The following is a 22,952-nucleotide window of genomic DNA, read 5'->3' as shown; positions in this document are numbered from 1 at the left end:
AGGGACAATTTGATTTTCGTGTGGGAGCAGAAAGGTGGGGAATGTAGGATTGTTGGCGAGTTGGGGGACGTAGTTCCAATTATTGATACCGGGCACGGATCAGGCGAGCACGCAGAGCCCTTGCAGACAAGGCGTGTGGTTCCTGCTGCACCCTTGCGTCCTCCTCCACCTCCTCTTCTGGCTCCACCACCTCCTCCTCAGCCTCTTCCTCCTCCTGCACCTCCGCCTCTTCCTCCTCAGCCTCCTCCTCCTCCACCTCTGGCTCAGGATCTTCTGCAGTCATTGGTGGCAAAGGCTGGTCCCTCACAATGGCGAGGTTATGCAGCATGCAGCATGCCACCACGAATCTGCCCACCCGCTCAGGGGAGTACTGCAAGGCTCCTCCAGACCGGTCTAGGCAGTGAAAGCGTTGTTTGAGGAGGCCTATGGTGTGCTCCACGAAGTTGCGTGTGGCAGCATGGCTCTCATTAAAGGCCTGCTGTGCACGTGTGCGTGGATTCCTGACCGGTGTCATGAGCCACGGCGTGAGGGGATAGCCCTTGTCGCCCACTAGCCAGCCTTTGACTTGCCGAGTCGGATGAAAGATAGCTGGCACGTTGGACTGCCGCATGACGAAGGCGTCGTGACTACTCCCAGGGTAGCGGGCATCGACCGCCAAGATGCGATGCGTGTGGTCGCACACCAGCTGCACGTTGAGGGAGTGGAAGCCCTTTCGGTTGACGAAGACGACTGAGTTGATGTGCGGGGCACGCAGGGCAATATGTGTGCAGTCCATAACATCCTGCACCATGGGGAAGCCAGCAATGTGGGCGAACCCCAGTGCTCGCTTGTTTTGATTGTCTCTGTCGAGAGGAAAAGTGATGAACCTGTTCCTCATGTGGTACAGTGCGTCTGTGACTTCCCTTATGCAGTAGTGCACTGCATACTGTTAGATGTTGCACATGTCGCCAGCAGAGGCCTGAAATGTTCCTGAGCCGAAGAAATTCAGTGCCACGGTGACCTTCACAGCCACAGGCAATGCTGTCCTCGCCCTGCTCTGAGGCTGCAGTTGTGGCCGCACCAGTTGACAGATCTCGGTGACGGCTTCCTTGGTGAACCTCAGGCGTCGATTGCAATTCTCCTCGGTCATGTTGAGGGAAGAGAATTGATCCCTGAAGGCCCTCATTGGGTAGGGCCTCCTGCTCAGTGCCCTGCGCTTCCTCGTCCTCCGTCTCCTCGCAGCGTGGCCTCTCTGCATGCTCCCAGTCATGCTCAATGCCCAATGGGAGCCCTAGCAGACCGCCCATGGTTGCCAGGAATGTTGTTCCGCCAGGGTTGTAGTTTCCCGACCCGTAAGGCAATACCTGCCAAAGCACTCTCAAAAGTAGTCTAGAAACTCTGAATAAGAATAGGGAGCTTCAAAAAACACTTCCTACTCCTCCAATAGCCAGAAGCAATAATCCAGCAACTAACCTGCAACACCTGCATGGCCCTTTAAATAGCGCCGGTGGGGGGTCCTTCAGGCACTGTTAGAAACGTTTAGATGGTCGGGGATAAGACTGTGCATTGAGTTGAGCGTTAAGGTCCAAAATTGTGTGCATCACTTTAAATCAGCGTTGCACACTGATTGCAGCCATTTTCTCTCTATTTACATGCTTCCAGCGTTCGGGGTTAGCGCATGTGCTAACTCCTATACCAAGATGGCGTCTGGCGCACGTCACGCAGGAAACGTGCGTTCACATCCAAGACGCCATCTTGGATGTTGGAGGGGCTGTGTAGCGCCGAAACAACGGCCGCTACACAGCCCAATTTAGCGCCCAATGTTACCATGTTAGCTGGTGATCTAAGCAGGAACAACTGTACTTTACAAGTTAAAAGAAACGCCAAAACCCAAAGACAAGTGGACATTCACTGTCACCAGGTTTCTGTCTCACTGCACCTGCCCAACTATTATCTCCAGCTTTCTCTATTTTTGCTTCTGGTAGATATTACCCTTAGTGTGTCAGTGGCAGCACACTCACCTCTGAGTCAGATTGTTGTGGGTTCAAACTCCACTCCAGAGACTTGAGCACATAATCTAGTCTGACAGTACAGTACTGAGGGGGTGCTGTACTGTCAGAGATGCTGTCTTTCAGATGAGATGTTAAATTGAGGCTCCATCTGCTCTCTCAGGAAGATGTAAAAGATCCCATGGCACTATTTGAAGAAAAGGAGGAGAGTTTTCCTGGTGTCCTGGCTAATATTTATTCCTCAACCACCTTCACTAAAACAGATTATCTGGTAATTTATCTCATTGCTGTTTGAGGGCCCTTGCTGTGTGTACGTTGTCTGCCGTGTTTCTCTACATTACAACAATGACTACTCTTCAAAAGTGCTTCATTGGTCATACACCAGGATATGGATGAAAGAATTCCAGACTTGTCAACCATTCCACTGTTACTAACAATCTGTTTCCTATCATCAGGGGCACAATTCCTCCAGCCTGAAATCTCTGATCTGGACGATTGGTGTGCAGTTCTGGTCCTTTAATCATGGGAAGGACATTATTGCCTTGAGGGGGTACAGAGTTGAGCAGCAAAGATGATTCTGGGTATCAGGAATTTTATTATGAGGAAAGATGGGGTTGGTTTTCTTTGGAACAGGGAAGACTTTGAAGTGACCCATTTTTAAGATTAATGAAGACAATTGATAAAATTGAATGTGGCCTGTATAGTTCTCAAGCGTGGCATTGAATATGGCCTTATATGACATTTGAGCTGGGCAGTGATTGCAGCTTGTGTAACCTTTGAGTCAGGCAGTGAATATTGGAGGCCATTTGTAACATTAAATATTTTATGAAGCATAATGTGGGTGAGACTTATGTTTATAGAGATGAGCAATATAAACAGGTTACTCCTCTGTTCACTCTCACTGTATATATGTTCTGGCCTGTAGATTCAACTGGTCATGCCTATGCACAAGATTGGTTCATCAAGTTCACAAGTATATATATTTGTATCCGTATCCACACACTCACATATATTTTCACTCACACACATAGACGCACAAAAATGCCCACACATGCATGCATCTATGAGGGGGGAGGGGAAGGGGGTGGTAGCTGTACTAATTAGAGACAACATAATGGCAATAAAAAAGGGACATAAGTGACATTAAGATAGAAACAGAATCCATCTGGATTGAGACAAAGGATAAGAAGGGATCGATCATGTTAATAGGTATATTCTACAGACCACCGAATAGTGGAGGGGAAGTGGGGGAAGAAATATGTAGGCAAATCTATGAAATTAGTAAAAAAACATTGATTAATAATCATGGGAGATTTCAACTACCCCCAAATAAACTGGCAGGAAGTGGTAGGGAAAGGGGAAAGGGGAATGGACTTTTTACAGTGTGTTCAGGACTGCTTTCTTACCCAGTATGTGAAAAGCCCAACAAGCGAGGAATCACTGCTGGATCCAGTAATGGGAAATGAATCAGAGCAGATAAGAGAAGTAAGCTTGGGGAACATTTAGGCACTAGTGATCATAACATAATAAGGTTTAAAACAATGATTGAGAAAGACATAAGTAAGACAAAGACCAAGATGATACATTGGAAAGAAGCTAATTTTGAGGGGATGAGAATGGAAGGTAAACTGGAAAAAAATTTTGAAAGACAAAGAAGTAGAACAGCAGTGGGAAATATTTAAAATGGTGATCAAAAGAGTTCAGGAGAAATATATTCCTCTAAAAAACAAGAACAAACTAACCAACAATGAAACACCATGGATGAAGAAAGAGATAAGAGTAAAATTGAAACTAAAGAAAAAAGCATACTCTAAGTACATAGTCAATAAAGGAGAGGATGACAAAAGGGAATACGAAGAGGTTAGGAAAGAAGTCAAAAAAACAATTAGGAAAGCAAAGAGATTGGATAAGCATTAGCTAAGAGTGAGGTGGTGCATTGTGGTAGGAAGAATAAGGAGGCCGCATATTGCTTGGATAACAAGAGTTTAAATGGGATAGAGGAGCAAATGGATATCAGGGTACAGATACAAATCATTAAAAGTAGCGACACATGTTAATATGACCATAAAAAAGGCAAACCAAGCACTGGGATTCATTTCTAGAGGGATACAGCAAAGGCTATGGGCCCCGACAACATCCCAGCTGTAGTGCTGAAGTCTTGTGCTCCAGAACTAGCTGCGTCTCCAGTCAAGCTGTTCCAGTACAGCTACAACACTGGCATCTACCCGACAATGTGGAAAATTGCCCAGGTATGTCCTATCCACAAAAAGCAGGACAAATCCAATCCAGCCAATTACCACCCCATCAGTCTACTCTCAATCATCAGCAAAGTGATGGAAGGTGTCGTCGACAGTGCTATCAAGCGGCACTTACTCACCAATAACCAGCTCACCGGTGCTCAGTTTGGGTTCCGCAGGACCACTCAGCTCCAGATCTCATTACAGCCTTGGTCCAAACATGGACAAAAGAGCTGAATTCCAGAGGTGAGGTGAGAGTGACTGCCCTTGACATCAAGGCAGCATTTGACCGAGTGTGGCACCAAGGAGCCCTAATAAAATTGAAGTCAATGGGAATCAGGGGGAAAACTCTCCAGTGGCTGGAGTCATACCTAGCACAAAGGAAGATCGTAGTGGTTGTTGGAGGCCAATCATCTCAGCCCCAGGACATTGCTGTAGGAGTTCCTCAGGGCAGTGTCCTAGGCCCAACCATCTTCAGCTGCTTCATCAATGACCTTCCCTCCAACATAAGGTCAGAAATGGGGATGTTCGCTGATAATTGCACAGTGTTCAGTTCCATTCGCAACCCCTCAAATAATGAAGCAGTCCGAGCCCACATGCAGCAAGACCTGGACAACATCCAGGCTTGGGCTCATAAGTGGCAAGTAACATTCACGCCAGATAAGTGCCAGGCAATGACCATCTCCAACAAGAGAGAGTCTAACCACCTCCCCTTGACATTCAATGGCATTACCATCGCCGAATCCCCCACCATCAACATCCTGGGGGTCACCATTGACCAGAAACTTCACTGCACCAGCCATATAAATACTGTGGCTACGAGAGCAGGTCAGAGGCTGGGTATTCTGCGGCGAGTGACTCACCTCCTGACTCCCTAAAGCCTTTCCACCATCTACAAGGCACAAGTCAGGAGTGTGAAGGAATACTCTCCACTTGCTTGGATGAGTGCAGCTCCAACAACACTCAAGAAGCTCAACACCATCCAAGATAAAGCAGCCCGCTTGATTGGCACCCCATCCACCACCCTAAACATTCACTCCCTTCACCACTGGCGCACAGTGGCTGCAGTGTGTACCATCCACAGGATACACTGCAGCAACTCGCCAAGGCTTCTTCGACAACACCTCCCAAACCCGCGACCTCTACCACCTAGAAGGACAAGAGCAGCAGGTACATGGGAACAACACCTCCTGTACGTTCCCCTCCAAGTCACACACCATCCTGACTTGGAAATATATTGCCGTTCCTTCATCGTCGCTGGGTCAAAATCCTGGAACTCCGTTCCTAACAGGACTGTGGGAGAACCGTCACCACACGGACTACGGCGGTTCAAGAAGGCGGCTCACCACCACCTTCTCAAGGGCAATTAGGGATGGGCAATAAATGCCGGCCGCGCCAGCGACGCCCACATTCCATGAACGAATAAAAAAAAGAATTGAAAAGCAGAGAAGTTATGCTGAACTTGTATAGAACCTTGGTTAGACCACACTTGGAGCGCTGTGCACAGTTCTGGTCTCCATATTATAAAAAGGATATAGAGGCATCGGAGAAGGTGCAAAAAGATTCACAAGGATGATATTAGAACTGAGAGGATATACTTATCAGGAAAGGCTGAACAGGCTGGGGCTCTTTTCGCTAGAAAAGAGAAGGCTGAGGGGTAACCTGATAGAGGTCTTTAAGATAATGAAAGGGTTCGATCGGATAGACGTAGAGAAAATGTTTCCACTTGTGGGTGAGTCCAAAACTAGAGGTCATAAATATAAGATAGTGACTAATACATCCAATAGGAATTCAGGAGAAATTTCTTTACCCAAAGAGTAGTAAGAATGTGGAATGCACTACCACAAGGAGTAATTGAGGCAAATAGCATAGATGCATTTAAGGGGAAGCTAGATAAGCGCACGAGGGAGAAAGGAATAGAAGGGTATGCTGATAGGGTTAGATGAAATAGGGAGGAGGAGGCTCGTGTGGAGCACGAACTCCGGCATAGACCAGTTGGGCCGAATGGCCTGTTTCTGTGCTGTAGATTCGATGTAACTCAACGTATATATACGCACACAAAATCCTGGAACTCCCTTCCTAACAGCACTGTGGGAGAACCTTCACCACACGGACAGCAGCGGTTCAAGAAGGCGGCTCACCACCACCTTCTCAAGGGCAATTAGGGATGGGCAATAAATGCTGGCCTCGCCAGCGACGCCCACATCCCACAGACGAATTTAAAAAAAACACAAACACACAGATGTAATCAAACACATACAAGCACACTGTTTTAATAGGTACAGGAGCTGTTACTCTCCAAAATTCCCACCTCAACAGTGAACCTCAATACTTCACCTGCTGTTGTAAAAGCAGCTCGCTGTTGTGAAGCTTTGTCATATAAGAGTGGACATCAGACATCAAGCAGTGCTGTGTAGACATGTGCCAAATTTAAAGGCAGGAAATGTAAAACAGGCTGCTGATTCGCTATCGCCCAATTTGCGATCCCGTCCAAGACGTATTTCACCCCCCCTCCCCACCCCCATATCAGTTATGCAGTATGTAAAAAGAAAAAGATTAGTGAAGACAAACGTAGGTCCCTTACAGTCAGAAATGGGAGAATTTATAATGGGGAACAAGGAAATGGTAGAGCAATTAAACAAATACTTTGGTTCTGTCTTCATGGAAGAGGACACAAATAACATCCCAGAAATGCTAGGGAACCAAGGGTTTAGCGAGAAGGAGCAATTAAAGGAAATTAGTACTAGTAAAAAAAAAGTGCTGGAGAGATAAATTGGAATGAAATCCCCAGGGCCTGTTAATCTGCATCCCAGAGTACTAAAAGAGGTAGCCATGGAAATAGTGGATGCATTGGTTGTCATCTTCCAAAATTCTATAAATTATGGAAAACGGGTACGGTAGCATAGTGGTTATGTTACTAGACTAGTAATCCAAAGGCCTGGACTAAAATCCAGAGTCATGAGTTCAAATCCTGCCACGACAGCTGGTGAATTTAAATTCAATTAATTAAATAAAATCTGGAATTAAAATACTAGTATCAGTAATGATGGTCATGAAACTACCGGATTATCGTAAAAACCCATCTGGTTCACTAATGCCCTTTAGGGAAGGAAACCTGCCGTCCTTACCCGGTCTGGCCTATATGTGACTCCAGACCCACAGCAATGTGGTTGATTCTTAATTGCCCTCTGAAATGGCCTAGCAAGCCATTCAGTTGTAAAATCTCACTACGAAAAGTCATAATAAGAATAAAACCGGACGGACCACCTGGCATCGGACCACGAGGCACCAGACACGACAACGGCAAACAAAGCCCAGTCGACCCTGCAAGGTCCTCCTTACTAACATCTGGGGACTTGTGCCAAAATTGGGAGAGCTGTCCCACAGACTAGTCAAGCAACAGCCTGACATAGCCATACTCACAGAATCATACCTTTCAGCCAACGTCCCAGATTCTTCCATCACTATCCCTGGGTATGTCCTGTCCCACCGGCAGGACAGACCCACCAGAGGTGGCGGTAGTGATATACAGTCAGGAGGGAGTGGCCCTGGGAGTACACAACATCGACTCTGGACCCCATGAAATCTCATGGCATCAGGTCAAACATGGGCAAGGAAACCTCCTGCTGATTACCACCTACCGTCCTCCCTCAGCTGATGAATCAGTCCTCCTCCATGTTGAGGAAGCACTGAGGGTAGCAAGGGCACAAAAGGTACTCTGGGTGGGGGACTTCAATGTCCATCACCAAGAGTGGCTTGGTAGCACCACTACTGACCGAGCTGGCCGAGTCCTGAAGGACATAGCTGCCAGACTGGGCCTGCGGCAGGTGGTGAGCGAATCAACACGAGGGAAAAACTTACTTGACCTCGTCCTCACCAATCTACCAAAACTTACTTGACCTCGTCCTCACCAATCTACCTGTCGCAAATGCATCTGTCCATGACAGTATTGGAAGAAGTGACCAACGTACAGTCCTCGTGGAGATGAAGTCCCGTCTTTGCACTGAGGACACCATTCAACGTGTTGTGTGGCACTACCACCGTACTAAATGGGATAGATTCAGAACAGATCTGGCAGCTCAAAACTGGGCATCCATGAGGCGCTGTGGGCCAGCAGCAGCAGAATTGTATTCCAGCACAATCTGTAACCTCATGGCCCGGCATATTCCTCACTCTACCATTACCAACAAGCCAGGGGACCAACCCTGGTTCAATGAGGAGTGTAGAAGAGCATGCCAGGAACAGCACCAGGCGTACCTAAAAATGAGGTGCCAACCTGGTGAAGCTACAATTCAGGACTACATGCATGCTAGACAGCGGAAGCAACATGCTACAGACAGAGCTAAGCGATTCCACAACCAACGGATCAGATCAAAGCTCTGCAGTCCTGCCACATCCAGTCGTGAATGGTGGTGGACAATTAAACAACTAACGGGAGGAGGAGGCTCTGCAAACATCCCCATCCTCAATGATGGCGGAGTCCAGCACGTGAGTGCAAAAGACAAGGCTGAAGCGTTTGCAACCATCTTCAGCCAGAAGTGCCGAGTGGATGATCCATCTCAGCCTCCTCCCGATATCCCCACCATCATGGAAGCCATTCTTCAGCCAATTCAATTCACTCCACGTGATATCAAGAAACGGCTGAGTGCACTGGATACAGCAAAGGCTATGGGCCCCGACAACATCCCAGCTGTAGTGCTGAAGCCTTGTGCTCCAGAACTAGCTGCGCCTCTAGCCAAGCTGTTCCAGCACAGCTACAACACTGGCATCTACCCGACAATGTGGAAAATTGCCCAGGTATGTCCTGTCCACAAAAAGCAGGACAAATCCAATCCGGCCAATTAGGGCCCCATCAGTCTACTCTCAATCATCAGCAAAGTGATGGAAGGTGTCGTCGACAGTGCTATCAAGCGGCACTTACTCACCAATAACCTGCTCACCGATGCTCAGTTTGGGTTCCGCCAGGACCACTCGGCTCCAGACCTCATTACAGCCTTGGTCCAAACGTGGACAAAAGAGCTGAATTCCAGAGGTGAGGTAAGAGTGACTGCCCTTGACATCAAGGCAGTATTTGACCGAGTGTGGCACCAAGGAGCCCTAATAAAATTGAAGTCAATGGGAATCAGGGGGAAAACTCTCCAGTGGCTGGAGTCATACCTAGCACAAAGGAAGATCGTAGTGGTTGTTGGAGGCCAATCATCTCAGCCCCAGGACACTGCTGTAGGAGTTCCTCAGGGCAGTGTCCCAGGCCCAACCATCTTCAGCTGCTTCATCAATGACCTTCCCTCCATCATAAGGTCAGAAATGGGGATGTTCGCTGATGACTGCACAGTATTCAGTTCCATTTGCAACCCCTCAAATAATGAAGCAGTCCAAGCCCACATGCAGCAAGACCTGGACAACATCCAGGCTTGGGCTGATAAGTGGCAAGTAACATTTGCGCCAGATAAGTGCCAGGCAATGACCATCTCCAACAAGAGAGAGTCTAACCACCTCCCCTTGACATTCAACGGCATTACCATCGCCGAATCCCCCACCATCAACATCCTGGGGGTCACCATTGACCAGAAACTTCACTGCACCAGCCATATAAATACTGTGCCTACAAGAGCAGGTCAGAGGCTGGGTATTCTGCGGCGAGTGACTCACCTCCTGACTCCCCAAAGCCTTTCCACCATCTACAAGGCACAAGTCAGGAGTGTGATGGAATACTCTCCACTTGCCTGGATGAGTGCAGCTCCAACAACACTCAAGAAGCTCGACACCATCCAAGATAAAGCAACCTGCTTGATTGGCACCCCATCCACCACCCTAAACATTCACTCCCTTCACCACCGGCGCACTGTGGCTGCAGTGTGTACCAAACACAGGATGCACTGCAGCAACTCGCCAAGGCTTCTTCGACAGCACCTCCCAAACCCGCGACCTCTACCATCTAGAAGGACAAGAGCAGCAGGCACATGGGAACAACACCACCTGCACGTTCCCCTCCAAGTCACATACCATCCCGACTTGGAAATATATCGCCGTTCCTTAATCGTCGCTGGGTCAAAATCCTGGAACTCCCTTCCTAACAGCACTGTGGGAGAACCGTCACCACACGTACTGCAGCGGTTCAAGAAGGCGGCTCACCACCACCTTCTCGAGGGCAATTAGGGATGGGCAATAAATGCTGGCCTCGCCAGCGATGCCCACATCCCGTGAACGAATAAAAAAAAAGAACAGTTCCTGCAGATTGGAGGGTGGCAAATGTAACCTCACTATTTAAAAAAGGAGGGAGAAAGAAAACAGGGAACCACAGATTGGTTAGCCTAACATCAGTAGTAGAGAAAATTCTAGAGTCTGTTATAAAGGATGTGATAACAGGACACTTAGAAAATATCAATGGGATTCGACAAAGTCAACATAGATTTATGAAAGGGAAATCGTGTTTGACAAACCTACTGGAGTTTTTTGAGGATGTAACTGGTAGAATAGATAAGGGAGAACCAGTGGATGTGGTGTATTTGGATTTTCAGAAGGCCCTTAGTAAAGTCCCACGTAAGAGGTTAGTGCGCAAAATTAAAGCACATGGGATTGGGGGTAATATACTGGCATGGATTGAAAATTGGTTAACAGACAGGAAACAGAGAGTAGGAATAAATGGATCTTTTTTGGGGGTGGCAGGCAGTGACTAGTGGGGTACTGCAGGGATCAGTGCTTGGGCCCCAGCTATTCACAATATATATTAGTGATTTGGATGAGGGAATCAAATGTAATATTTCCAAGTTTGCTGATGACACAAAACTAGGTGGGATTGTGAGTTGTGAGGAGGATGCAAAGAGGCTTCAAGGCGATTTAGACAAGTTGAGTGAGTGGGCAAGTACATGGCAGATGCAGTATAACGTAGATAAATGTGAAGTTATCCGCTTTGGAAGGAAAAACAGAAAGGCAGAGTATCATTTAAGTGATGATAGATTGAGAAATGTTGATGTACAAAGGGACCCGTGTGTCCTTGTACACCAGTCACTGAAAGCAAACATGCAGGTGCAGCAAGCAGTTAGGAAGGCAAATGGTATGTTGGCTTTCATTGCAAGAGGATCTGAATACAGGAGCAAGGATGTCTTACTGCAGTTATATAAGGCCTTGGTGAGATCACTCCTGGAGTATTGTGTGCAGTTTTGGTCTCCTTACCTAAGAAAGGATACACTTGCCACAGAGGGAGAGCAGCGAAGATTCACCGGACTGATTCCTGGGATGGCAGGACTGTCGTATGAGAAGAGAATGGGTCAACTAGGCCTGTATTCACTACAGTTTTGAAGACTGAGAGGGGATCTCATTGAAACGTATAAAATTCTGACCGGGCTAGACAGACTGGATGCAGGGAGGATGTTTCCCCTGGCTGGGGGGTCTAGAACGAGGGGTCACAGTCTCAGGATACGGGGTAGGACATTTAGGACTGAGATGAGGAGAAATTTCTTCACTCAGACGGTGGTGAACCTATGGAATTCTCTACTACAGAAAGCTGTGGAGGCCAAGTCACTGAATATATTTAAGAAGGAGACAGATAGACAGATAGATTTCTAGACACAAAAGGCATCAAGGGGTAGGGGAGGGAAGGGGAATATGATATTCAGATAGAGGATCAGCCATGATCATAATAAATGGCAGAGCAGGCTCGAAGGGCCGAATGCCTACTCCTGCTCCTATTTACTATGTTTCTAACTAGTAATATATAAACCTCCCATATTGCATCTGTCTGGACCGTCCATTCTGATGTAATCTCTGTGGACAATTTGTATCCATCTACTAAAAGAGTAGATGACACATAAGTTGACAACAAAATTTGTTGGACTATAACTTGGTGTTGTAAAATTGTTTACAATTGTCAACCCCAGTCCATCACCAGCATCTCCACATCATACTAAAAGAGTGACAAAGACGGAGACATTTAGAAAGAGCACATTTTTGTGCTATGGAAAATCCTGACACTTGATGCAAATTTAAACCATTATTTCTCAATGTCTCTGTGGTAATGAGTTATATAGCCCATGGGATAAACAAAAATTGTGCAGGAACAAGATTCGGCAGAATACTGCTCCTGTTGTCAGTAATTTGATCTGCTTTTGTTTCTTTAGTAGTTCACTAATATCACATACCTAAGATCTACTTCTGCCCTCAGGCTCGCAACTCACAGGCCACATGTTCATACCTTACTGCCTGATCATTTGAAGATATTCAAATCTACACCCAAAACATTCACCTGTCTTTCTCTTTTCAGGTGCTGGTGGACCTACATTTCTACTATTTTCTGTTTCTATTTCTGTATTTCCAGCATTTGTAGATTTCTCCTTTTATCATGCCTGCCAGTTGGTCTGGAATAATAGAATACTGAATATTGGCCAGGTCAGCAGTTGACGCTCTACTGATGAACTCAGTGCTCCAAGGTTAGGGAGGAAAAGATCAGAATTTTCCACTCCTTATTCCAGTAACTCCTGCTGGAAGTTGTGTGTGTGTGAGTGTGCACTCACCCACAGCTGAATAGCCTGATACACACCGACTAGGTTCACATATGAAGAATGAAGACTGGTGGTGCCCATGGAATCGGACTCCAGTCAGGGTTAATGCCAGCAGGAGAGAAGGAGGAGAGGGGAGAAAAGTGGCAGAGTGAAGGAAGAAAAAAGAATCACCACCTTTGCTATTGTCACCTGTTTCATGTACATCTAACTTGGCATTGGGCAACAGTAAATTTACATAATGGGAATAGTAGCTGTGTAAGATAATACTGTAAGAGAATAAAAGTAGCTAGTTTATACTAAAAAGGTGCCCAGCGCACAAAGGGTCAAATAGAAGAATGGAATATAAAAAAACCACAAGAACTGGCAGTTCTGCTGGTAAGAGATCTATATTGATCAGTTGTAAACAATTTTACAACACCAAGTTATAGTCCAACAAATTTATTTTTAATTCCACAAGCTTTCGGAGGCTTCCTCCTTCGTCAAGTGAACGGTATGGAAATGACATTTACATCAGGGAACAGATGTCGATGAGACGGTCAGTCTGTACGATGCAATTGTCAGCAATATATGTCCTGTACAAAGTAATTGTCAAATCAAAGAAGTCAAAACATGTCCCTGTCTCGCAATTGACTTTCTACTGGATAGATGCAAAGGGTGTCACTCAAGACCACATGTTTGCCCGGGAAAGTATAAGATAAGAATTTTTAACCAGCTCTGTCTTAGTTTGATAAGACAGTTTTTAACAATTTTTAACAATTTTTGTTAACAATTTTTGACAGTTTTTAACAATTTTTAACCAGCTCTGTCTTATCAAACACTCACCTGACGAAGGAGAAAGCCTCCGAAAGCTTTTGATTTTCAAATAAAACTGTTGGACTATAACCTGGTGTTGTAAGATTCCTTACATTTATCAAACAAAGGAAACGAAGATAATCCCGTTAACTGTTGAATTACTTTAGGGGCCTTTGACCTTGTTACCTGACAACAAACAAAGATCAATCAAGTACAGGAAATTCACACCTAAAGACACAGCAATCTTTGTAAGAAACAAGCTGTTTAAAGCCAAATTGAGCAAAGACACTCAGTCTGTGCATTTTAGATAAGTTTCAGTTAAAGCAAGAGTAGGTGTATCCAACAAAAATATAATGAAAGATATAAATCAAAAAGTACAAAAGATCTAAACATCTACTGTGTTGCGCTGCTGTCCGGGAGACTTGGAACTGGGTAATACCAACCTTGCCTTCTGTTATTGTCGCTTAAATACTGTGTATTCATGATTCAGCTGATGTTATAATAAAGCCTTGTTATACCCAATTGGGACTGGCAAGCAAATTATTGGAAAGGTAACCTAGGGCTGAGTGCCCACAACAAGAGGACCCTATCACAACAAATTGGCCACTCTAGTGGGACTTGGCAAATAACGAGGCAAATGTAACAGAAGCAGAATCCCTCTGGGTTGTAAAGGGTCATAACCTAATGGCTGGGGGAGGAAATTAGTTGAAGAGACTAGGAGCAAGGGCAGTGCACTACCCTCCGACAATTAGGCAGCATGAGTAATAAAGGGGAATGGGACTGCATCTGCCAATATGAAGAGAAAGTAAAAGGTGGTGTTGTAAAATTAAGTAAGGCAATGATGCTGGTTATGTCCAAAGGGGTTGAAATGTACAAAGAGGCATGTGCCTGGATACGAGAACAGGTCGGGGCTAAGGAAATAAAGCCAGGCAAGCAAGCAGAGCATTTGTGCAGATATGCTATGTGGTTTTGCGCAACTAAAAATGAAGAAAGGGTGAAACGTTTAAAAAAGGAAATAATAGAGCATAAGTGTCAGAAGCAGATACAAGCGCTCAGGAGTCAGTTAGGGTGGAGAACGGCTATGGCAGAAGCAGTGACTCAGGGAAGTTGTGGTTTTGGAAGTGATGAGGGTGATGAGATTAATGAGGGAGCATTGGAGGATGTGGTGTATTATTACTATGATGATGATCCTCCTAAGGGAGCACAACAAATGAAGGAAACATACAAGTTTAAGAAAGGGTCTTTCCATGCAATTTTTTAAATTGGGACAAAATTGGTCTGAGAGAAAAAGGATAAATTAGTTTTCATGGAATACAGGAGAGAAGGAAATATTCTGTTCCTTTTCTACAGTTAAATGTCTCACTGTTATGTTTGCTTAAGCTCTGCTCTTACACAGAGCTAAAGCAGTTTAACTCTGTCGTCCATGTCATTGATATTAGGTGTAATATAAACATGTGCTGTCTTAAGTTTGTTTTCTCTGTGCGTGTGTGCAAGCTTGTGTTGTTTTTGAGATATTGGGCTCGATATTAGCAGGGTGACGGGTTCTCAGCAGGGGGTCGACTGGGCGCGTGGGTAACGCGCCCGGTGAAATCAGTGTGCTCCGCACGGAATCGCAGGCTAATTGGAGGCACTTACCTGTACTTCCGGGTTTCCCGCTGGTAAGCTGCGTGGCGGGCAGACTGCGCATGCGCAGCAAGGTCTGTCAGCTGGAGGAGCCCTATTTAAAGGGGCAGTCCTCCACTGACTGATGCTGCAGGAAATTGGAAAAATTACAGCATGGAGCAGCCCTGGGGGAAGGCTGCTCCCAGGTTTAATGATGCCTCACTCCAGGTATCATTGGATGGGGTGAGGAGGAGGGGGAGGACAGAGATCTTCCCCCCGGTGGGCGGGAGGAAGCGGCCTGCCTCTGCCGCCAAGAAGGCCTAGCTCGAGGTGGCAGAGGAGGTCACCAGCACCACCAACATATCGCGCACCTGCATACAGTGCAGGAGGCACTTCAATCACCTAAGTAGGTCAGCCGAAGTGAATACACTTACTCATTCCCCTCCCCTCCGTCTGCCACATCACCGCCCCCACCCCACATCTCCTTCTGCACTGCCAATATTACTCTATCACATCACCCCTCACACCCACTCAAACCTCATCCTCATCTTACCTGCACTTACTCACCTCGCCAGTACTCATCCCACCACTACCACTCAACCCAATCCTCATACAATCTCATGGCTCTATCTCATACTCACCCTCTCGTGCATCTCTTTCACGGTCAGCCTCACTCAACCTGCCACTACCTGTGCTGCAGCCACAGGATATGCAGTAGGAAGCGTAAGGCAAACGTGTTGTGAGCATGAAGGGGATGCACAAGGGTGTTTGAGGGTTTGTCATGGTGCTTACCTATATTTAATTTCTGATCAACTCACATAACATATTATATCGTCACTACTGCCACGTCTTTGCGAATCTTGTCTGGTTTGTGCAATAATGCTCTTTCCTGAGGATCACTATGAAGACCCCAACTGATGTCACTGCAGAGTGGGTGTAGGTGTATTTGCAGAGTTCTTTTGTGCAGACGACTGAGAGACGTCGGCGATGTCCCCGGAGGCACCCTGGAAGGATGCGGAGGAGAAGTTGTTGAGGGCAGTGGTGACTTTGACAGCGACAGGTAAGAAGATGGTGCTCGGGCCAGCCGGGAGCAGCTCGGCATGAAGGAGGCTGCAGATGTCCATGACTACATGTCGAGTGACTCTGAGCCTCCGTGTGCACTGCTGCTCAGAGAGGTCCAGGAAGCTGAGCCTCGGTCTGTAGACCCTGTGGCGAGGGTAGTGCCTTCTGCGACGCATCTCTCTCTGCCGTTGCCCTCCCTCCTGCTGTGCAGGTGGATGTGTCACAGCACTGTGTTGTGGGGCTCCAGAGGTGGACGGCATGGACGGTGATGCTGTTCGCCCTCTGAGGAGGTCATGACTGCAGCTACGGCAGCCCCCATCCGGAAGATGTACATCTGAGGGGGTCCGCAAGGTAGGTACATGTATCTGGACACCGGGGTAAGTGTGCAAGTTTGTGCATTTTATTGTGAGGAGGAGGGTGGTGGAGGCCAAACTTTGTCCGAAGTGACAGAGTGGCCTCCTGCAATAAGTGAGGGTCTCTCCCCCCCACCTGTCAAATGGACCTTTGCAGCTGCCATAGGCTGATGGTTGCAACACGTTCATTTGAACTGGGAGTGTTTCCCCCAGTACGGGAAACAGTCTCAGTTACTTTCAAAATCCCAGCCCTCCTAAAATATCAGGTCAATCAGGTCTGTAAACGACCTGAAGTACCTGTTTAAGTACTTTAAGTGGCACCCCGCCGGCTTTAATTGCCGGCGGGAGTCCCACATGCGGGGTCTCCGCGCGCATGTCAGCACGTCACTGGGGAACCCGGAAGTGGGCGGGTTGGAGCCAGGCTCCAGACCCGCCCTGGGATTCCTCGATTTTCGTAGTCCCCCCGCCACGAACGCCCCCAATTGGGGGTGCGAAAATCGAGTCCAATTAAGTCCTTCTGTTTTTGGTTTTTAACTGAATTGGAATCATTTCTGAGTTCATAACCAATTCAAGGAATCAATATTTTAAGGTGTATGAGTATGTGAATATAGTTGTCAAGAGTATGTTAATTTTGACTTGATTTAGTGCCTTCAAAATCTTTGAGGTGAATCTGTTTGTTCAAAATTATTAAAATGCAACAGTGGTCAGGAGACTGCCTACATTCTTTGATTTTGTGATTGACTGGTGGAAAACAAAAATGACCAGAGCCCAAAATAAAAATGATTTAACGAAATTTGGGTTTTTAATCTAAATTACACAAGTCCAGGAGAAAACCACTCTTTTGAATTAAAATTGGACAAATTAATTGCGTTATTGGCTATTCAGCAATTAACTGGAGACAGCCTCCCTCAGGTCCATTTGGGGCCTCAGTGCCAGCGTTGGAGGATGAGCCAACTCGTCCGCGCTCACAATGATGGGGCTCTGGCCCCCATAATTATCTGGTAGCAAGGTTCCGGAAGACACGTGACAATCGGCCTATGGTTACTGCTATCATCAAAGGGGGCCCACAGCAGACGTTATTAGTGGACACTGGTTCTAATGTCACTGACTTACATACCTTACACCCCTCTGACTTTGCAGGAACCACAGGGGTTATTCATTCACTGCAAGACTTTAACGGCTCGGGACAAGAATCTATGCAATTGATTCATGTTGATCTGAATATGGATGGTATTCAGATGCGAATACCTGATCTGATCACGACGACTATGCCAATGAATAGGGAGCTATTGGGATCTGATGCATTAATGGGATATGGATTGATTATACTAACCAATGTTTGTGGATAAGAGATGTAACGGGACAACAGCGTTACGTGTCTTCCACGATTATATTCAAAGTTTTTGCCGTGTATGCAATTAAGAAACCTGAACCGTACCCTCCCCTCACTCATTCTGATCCAGGCGTTCAAGTGATCTTGGACCAGATGGATGGGGTGACGGCTAAACATAAATATGATTGTGGTAGGCTAGACAAGGAAATAAGGGTTAACAACCCACCCCACGGTAAAATGTGAACAATATCTGATTCCCACTGAGAGGCCATCCTTATGTACAGGCTGCAACTGACTCTCTGTTAGAGCAAAATGTGACCCTCACGGATCATTCACGATGAATTCACCAATTTGGCCGGTAAAGAAACCAGATTGTAGTTGGCAATTAACAATTGATTACAGGAAATTGAACTCAGTCACACCTTCACGCGCACCTGTTGTGAGTGATTCACCCACGTTGCTGGCACAGATTCTAAGGATAGCCGAGATCTTTTCAACCCTGGATATCTCCAATGGATTCTGCAGTGTTCCAGTTCACCTGGAGGATCAGTATAAGCTTGCTTTTACTTTCAACGACCAACAATATACCTGACGTGCTTGGCAATGGGGTTCCATAACTCCCTTACAATCTTCCGCAAGTGTATGGCATCCATACTGAAGGGATGTTCTCACTCACAGTCTGTTCTACAATATGTGTATTCTGTCAAATACACGTATTATTGCTTAAATACTGTGTGTATTGATGATTCTGCTGATGTTATAATAAAGCCTTGTTATACCCAATTGGGACTGCCAAGCAAATTATTGGAAGGGTAACCTAGGGCTGAGTGCCCACAAAAAGGGGACCCTATCTCAACAGCTGCTAAGAAAAAAGAACAAAGATGGGATTAGGTATTGCTGATGCTATACTGATTGTATAATTATTTATTGCACCCTGTTACTGTAATCTGCAAATCCGTATGCTTTCTGCAGCATCTATCTGTATCACCAACTTCCTGGCTGGTCCTGAGGTGCCATGATGGCAACATTAGTGCAGTCAATCATGTCCTGCACAGGGAAAAGCCAACAATTACTGCAAACCCCAAGGCTCAGTCATTTTGACTGTTGTCATCAATGGGAAACAATATGTATTGGTTTGCCCTGGCAAATAGTGCACTGGTCACTTGCTTGATGCACTAGCGGACAGCCCTTGGCAAAATCCTTGTGATGGCCCCAATAGCAGCCTGGAACACTCCTGAGGCATAGAAGTTCAGGGCCGTGGTTACCTTTATAGCCACTGGCATGGCATGGCCCTTGGTCCAGCAGGCAGCAGGTCTTGCTGCAGAGGTCAGCAACAACCTGACTGGACAAGCACAGCCTCTTCAGTCACTGCTTCTCAGACATCTCAAGAAAGATGATCCTTGGTCTGTAAACCCTGTTGGAGTGGTTAAGGCCTTCTGTGAACAAGCTCCCTCACCTGCTCTCTTCTGAGAGGTCCAACTGCAGCTTCTCTTGCATGTTGCGGCCTCTGCTGCTGCTGTTCTTGCTGCTGCTCTTCTTCCTCCTCCTCCTCCTCCAGTTGCACCCAGTACAGTGCAGCTACAGTACTGCCGAGCCTAAGCTTTTACTGCTTCTTAAGGATGAGTAACCAAAAGCCTGCTAAAAGTCAACCTCAAAGTATCAGCAATTTGGAAAATGCCCAATCACTCTGATTCCAACAAGCTTAGTTACACTGACCAAAGTGCCTATAAAGGTTGCCCCAAACGGGTTGGTTTATTGGCAGGAATTCCATTTTTTTTAGTTAAAATAACAATAAAATCTGCAAATCTGTATGTTTTCTGTGCCTTCTATCTGTGTCATAAACTTTCTTGTAAATCTTTTTAGTCCTATACTGTGGGCATTGCTCATCTGAACTTCCCTCATGTTCCTTTTAAGCTCTAAATAAAACATCTCACATGCCTACCTACATCCTCTCTGTATTAAAATCAACACTCACCACATATCTAATTTTTACGCCTTTGATTTCCTGCAAGAAACTTGCATTTTACATAACACATTTCCCAACCTCAGAATGTCCCAAAGCGCTTTACAGCCAATGAAACACTTTTGAAATGTATTCACTTTTGTAATGTAGGAAATGCAAAAGCCAATTTGCACACAGCAAGGTCCCACATGTGATAATGACCAAATAATCTGTTTCTTAGTGATGTTGGTTGAGGGATAAATATTGACCACGACACTGGGGAGAACTCCCCTGCTCTTCTTCGGATAGTGCCATGGGATCTTTTACGTCCACTGAGAGGGCAGACGGGGCCTCGGTTTAACATCATCCGAAAGATGGGACAGTGCATAACACCCCCAGTACTGCACTGGAGCGCCAGTCTAGATTTTGTGCTGCTTGTGACTGCTACTCTGCGTTGGGAGCGTGGAATCAACCTTAATATCTTTATTTAAATATATATTTTTTTTTACAATTAACACTGTGGTGCTCAGTGTACTGACTCCCAACCCTTAGAACTGCAGTCCATAGCCAAGTTTGCATGGATTCCTTCCAATACTGCTGAGGCTTGCCATGCTGGTCTGATTACTGGATTCACTTTGTTACCCTGCCAAAATTGTCAAGCTCATGCTTAAATCTTATGTTCATGCTTTTTACATTCTGCTCTACAACAGCCTCCCCAATAGCACACAACGTGACTCCACCACGAGCAAGTCCAATGTGAAAACGTTAATCAGGTAGTTTCTAGAACGGGTAGCAGATCTGCGATGCCAGTTTTACACTCAAGTGGCAAGTTCAAAATCTACCCCTTCTAATCCCAATAACAGATCTCACCTGTTGACAGCATTACAACCTCAAAGTATCAGCTAACGAGCTGTTAAGTGCCAAAGAGGACTGAATAATTTCCCTTTACACCTTGTGCGCTCTACAAATATAGGAACTGATACTGAGACATGCACAGATATTTCAGTATCAGACATGGGATGAATCATTCCCTTTTATACAGAATGCAGGAGATGACAAGTACACATGAGCTCAACACTACCAGATGGGAGTGAGTCGTTGTTATTTATCTGGCTTGCACTGCACGTGCACAGGAGCTGGCACTGAGACTCACATAAGCAGTATCAGATGTGACTGAGCTGTTACAAATAATAATAATATGAGATACAAATAGGAGATACATACCACGATAAATAGGATTTACTCCAAATCATCAGCATCACCAGGAGAAACTCACTCAGGATCTTAAAATGACACAAAAATTTCTGACCAGTGCAGAGCAGCTCCTCCCATTATAAACAGAACGTCAATGTTCAGTGCTTGCCTGTTTGCTCAACAGATGGGAAGCAATGACATATAGTCCCTCAGGTCCGCCCTCCTTCCTCTTGTGCTACGAATGGACTGAAGTTTGAGGATGATAGACTCACTTGTTGAAACAGTGCCAGACTTGTAGTGTCAGCACTGAGGCAACATGCCTGCACTAACCCTTTCACTTCCACTATCCTGTGAACCAGCTGCACTCATGAGGCTGTTAAAACAGACAGTAAATCAATGGGTCCACTACATAAAAGAGTTGCCTGGAGATCAAAGCCTAGGAATTCGATCGCACCCGAAAACGTGCATGCAGGGGGTAGGGCAGGTGCGGCATACGCCTATTCAGGTGGTCGCAGTCACCATGTGCATTCGTGCTGGCAGCTAATTGTACTGAGACAGACGTGCAGCCAGCACTACCCACGCCACTTATTGGCTGCGCGCCTATTTGGCGGGCGGGACGTTGGGTGTCATTGACGGCCAGGAAATACCAGGGATGAGGGTCTTCAGTTATGATAAAGAAGTACTTGAAAGGCTAGCTGTACTTAAAGTAGATAAGTCACCCGGTCTGGATGGGATGCATCCTAGGTTGCTGAGGGAAGTAAGGGTGGAAATTGCAGAGGTACTGGCCATAATCTTCCAAACATCTGTAGATACGGGGGTGGTGCCAGAGGACTGGAGAATTGCAAATGTTACACCCTTGTTGATAAAAGGGTGTAAGGAAAAACCCAGCAACTATAGGCCAGTCAGTTTAACCTCAGTGGTGGGGGAGCTTTTAGAAACGATAATTCGGGGCAGAATTAACAGTCACTTGGACGAGGGTGGATTGATTAGGGAATGCCAGCACAGATTTGTTAAAGGCAAATCATATTTAATTAACCTGATAAGAGTTTTTTGATGAGGTAACAGAGAGAGTAGATGAGGGCAATGCAATTGATGTGGTGTATATGGACTTTCAAAAGGCATTTGATAAATTGCTGCACGGTAGGCTTATCATCAAGATCGCGGCCCATGGAATAAAGGGGCAGTAGCAACATGGATACAGAATTGGCTAAGTGACAGGAAAAAAGTAGTGGTGAACGGTTGTTTTTCGGACTGGAGGGAGGTGTGCAGTGGCGTTCCCCAGGGGTCAGTGCTGGGACCACTGTTTTTCTTGATACATATTAATAACTTGGACTTGGGTGTACAGGGCACAATTTCAAAATTTGCAGATGACACAAAACTTGGATGGGTAGTAAACAGTGAGGTGGATAGTGATAGACTTCAAGAGGATATAGACAGGCTGGTGGCATGGGTGGACACAAAGTAGATGAAATTTAACACAGAAAAATGCAAAGTGATACATTTCAGTAAGAAGAACGAGGAGAGGCAATATAAACTAGAGGGCACAACTCTAAAAGGGGTACAGGAACAGACAGATCTGGGGGTATTTGTGCACAAATCGTTGAAGATGGCAAGCAGGATGAAAAGCGGTTAAAAAAAGCAATCGGGATCTTGGGCTTTATAAATAGAGGCATAGAATACAAAAGTATGGAAGTCATGATGAACCTTTATAAAACACTGGTTTGGCCACAACTTAAGTATTGTGTCCAGTTCTGGGCACCGCACTTTAGGAAAGATGTGAAGGCCTTAGAGAGGGTGCATAAGAGATTTACTAGAATGATTCCAGAGATGAGAGACTTTAGTTATGAGGACAGACTGGAGAAGCTGGGGTTGTTCTCCTTGGAACAGAGATGGTTCCGAGGAGATTTTATAGAGGTATTCAAAATCATGAATGGTCTAGTTAGAGTAGACA

At 46.0% G+C, this 22,952-nt stretch overlaps 1 protein-coding gene across 1 annotated transcript in view; it reads right to left on the bottom strand.

Moving 5' to 3' along the window:
* The window catches only part of gdpd2 (glycerophosphodiester phosphodiesterase domain containing 2), an 84,950-nt gene extending 63,724 nt beyond the window's left edge, over window positions 1–21,226 (bottom strand). The window contains exon 1 of the mRNA XM_067997062.1: window positions 21,032–21,226. The gene's annotated coding sequence lies outside the window, so the exon portion shown is untranslated. The remainder of the gene's footprint in view (window positions 1–21,031) is intronic.
* Window positions 21,227–22,952: the final 1,726 nt, after the last annotated feature.

Source organism: Heptranchias perlo, chromosome 15 (assembly GCF_035084215.1).
Source record: "Heptranchias perlo isolate sHepPer1 chromosome 15, sHepPer1.hap1, whole genome shotgun sequence".
In the NCBI taxonomy this organism is placed as follows: Eukaryota; Metazoa; Chordata; class Chondrichthyes; order Hexanchiformes; family Hexanchidae; genus Heptranchias; species Heptranchias perlo.
This window is presented reverse-complemented; position numbering and strand designations above follow the sequence as displayed.